This window comes from Apium graveolens, chromosome 6, assembly GCF_009905375.1.
Source record: "Apium graveolens cultivar Ventura chromosome 6, ASM990537v1, whole genome shotgun sequence".
In the NCBI taxonomy this organism is placed as follows: domain Eukaryota; kingdom Viridiplantae; phylum Streptophyta; class Magnoliopsida; order Apiales; family Apiaceae; genus Apium; species Apium graveolens.
This window is the reverse complement of record NC_133652.1, coordinates 92,025,138-92,027,928: the sequence shown is the minus strand read 5'-3', so window position 1 is coordinate 92,027,928 and position 2,791 is coordinate 92,025,138. Positions and strand designations below refer to the sequence as shown.

At 41.2% G+C, this 2,791-nt stretch overlaps 1 non-coding gene across 1 annotated transcript; it reads left to right on the top strand.

Moving 5' to 3' along the window:
* The first annotated feature begins 1,878 nt into the window (after positions 1 to 1,878).
* On the top strand, positions 1,879 to 1,985 carry LOC141669679 (small nucleolar RNA R71). The gene has a single exon (XR_012553947.1). It is a non-coding gene; the product is annotated as a small nucleolar RNA R71 (small nucleolar RNA).
* Positions 1,986 to 2,791: the final 806 nt, after the last annotated feature.

Sequence of the window (2,791 nt, the reverse complement as noted above, 5' to 3'; positions counted from 1 at the left end):
ATGTATCACCTAAAAATCATACCTCAAGTGTTCATGCAATGGTTTAAGCTCCAAAGTAGGTGCTTCCTTAATAGATGGTTTGAGCTTTCCCTCAGCATTCTTGAGATCAGTATTTCCAAGAGATTCAAATGGCAAGTCTAACTTCCGTTTCCAAGGATAAGCATTTAGATATTATAACTGCTCATTGCCTTCATTATCTTCATTGTCAAAATCCCCCAATAAGGCTTTTTCTAAGGCGTCAGACCTTAGCACATGATCAAGTTCTGAAATAACTGCAGAATCGACCAAATCCACCTTGAAGCACTCCTCATCTTCCGTAGGGAATTTCATCATATTGAACATATTGAATGTCACATCTTGATCTTGCACCCTCATAGTGAGTTCACCTTTTTGCACATCTATCAAGGTACGGCCTATAGCCAAGAAAGGTCTTCCCAAGATTATGGGAATCTTCTTATCTTCCTCGAAATCCAGAATAACAAAATCTACAGGAAAGATGAGCATGTCCACCTTTACTAGCACATCCTTCACAATGCCTCGTGGATATATAATCGAACGATCAGCCAATTGTAGAGACATGTAGGTGGGCTTCAGATCAGGCAAATTCAGCTTTTTGAAGATAGAAAACGACATCAGATTGATGCTTACTCCCAAATCGCAAAGGCACTTGTCAAATGAAAACTTTCGAATGGTGCAAGGAATGGTGAAGCTACCTGGATCCTTAAGCTTTGGAGGTACTTTTGTTATAGAACGGCACTGCACTCTTCCGTTAGAGCAACGGTATCAAGATCATCCAGTTTCACCTTCCTCGAAAGAATACCTTTTATGAATTTTGCATAACTAGGCATTTGCTCAAGAGCCTCAGCGAAAGGTATGTTAATGTGAAGTTTCTTGAACACCTCCAGAAACTTACCAAATTGCTTGTCCAGCTTTTGTTTTTGCAATCGCTTAGGAAAAGGTGGTGGAGGATAAAGTTTTTCTCCCTGTATTACCCTCAGGAAGAGTGTGTTCAACAGTAGTCTTCCTTGGTTCCCCTCTTTCTCCTTTTGCTTTCCTTCTTCATCTACAACTTTAACTTCTACATCTTTTGCTTTTCAGCATCAACAACTTTTCCAGACCTTAAGGTGATAGCTTTGACTTGCTCTTTAGCTTCCTTCCTGCCCGACACTTCAGTATCACTTGGAAGTGTGCCAGGTTGACGATTGAGCAAGGCATTGGCTATTTGTCCAATTTGATTTTCCAAGGTCTTGACAGAAATAGCCTGACTTTTGCACAACAACTTTAACTCCTCGAAATCAGCACTAGAAGGTAGAGCAGCACCTCCTTGTTGAGAATATGTTTGCCTTTGAGCAAATTGCTGAGGTTGCTGGAATCCAGGTGGAAACTATTTATTTGCAGCTTGTTGATATGGTTGCTGAACAACATTTTGATTATTGCTTCAGCTGAAATTGGGATGATTTTGTTATTAGGATGATAAGTAGCGGGCACAGGCTGTTGCGGTCTCTGAAAATTGTTCATATACTGAACATATTCATTAACAAGAGAACACTGATCCGTAGCATGAGAGCCTACACAAAGCTCACAGACACTAGCTATTTGATTTATGCCATAGTTGGTTATAGAATCGACCTTCATAGACAGCGCCTGGAGCTGTGCTGCAATAGCTATAGCTGCATCGACTTCCAGAATACCTGCTACTTTCCCAGGCATCATCCTTTGAGTTAGGTTTTGATACTCGTTTGCAGCCATAGTTTTAATGAGATTATAGGCCTTAATATAGCTTTTGGCCCACAAGGTGCCCCAGAAGCTGCATCGAGCATGGGTCGAGATTGGACCCCCAAACCATTGTAGAAACCAGTGGTCACCATCCAGTCAGGCATACCATGATGTGGACACTTTCTCAATATCTCCTTGTAGCACTCCCAAGCTTCGCGCATAGATTCCCCTGGTTGCTGCGCAAACTGAGTAAGAGCACTCCTCATAGCTGCAGTTTTGGCCATTGGATAGAACTTCACCAGAAACTTTGCGCAAGATCTTCCCAAGTAGTGATGGACCTAGCTGGTAACGAATGTAACCAGTTCTTAGCTTTGTCCCTCAGAGAGAATGGGAAAAGCCTCAGCTTGATAGCCTCATCAGTGACACCATTATATTTGAAAGTACTATAGATCTCGACAAAAATCCTGATATGTATGTTGGGATCTTCAGTCGCAGCCCGTCCGAAAGAAACAGAATTCTGCACCATCTGAATAGTGCCCGGCTTGATTTCAAAATTATTGGCCTCAATAGCCGAATGAATGATGTTTAACTGAATGTCATCAATTTTAGGCCGAGAAAAGTCCATAAGAGCTGGATCAGCTTAAGCTAGACGATCGCCCATTGTTTCAGGTTCTTTCTTTTCACTCTCTTTATCCGAATCTTCAAAAACTATCTTCTCCGGAGATTCAAGAGCTTTATCTGTTTCCTCAGCTTTATCCAGATTTCTCTTGCGAGTGCGAGAACGTGTTTGCATAAACGCTCGCTAGAGTACCTGAAACAAAACTGAAAGTAGTAAGTATCGAGTCTTAATCAATGAATCCTAATGACCACTGATGGAAAGTACATAAACTAAATAAATTAACACCGAGTCCCCGGCAGCGGCACCAAAAACTTGTTAGGAACAAAGCATGCGCTAAATAAATCACGCAAGTATACGCGTTCACAAGTAATATAGAATGATTTCTAGTTCGTTCCCACAGAGACTCTGGTTAATTATATTTAATTAACACATACTCACCAATCTATGATTATTCTT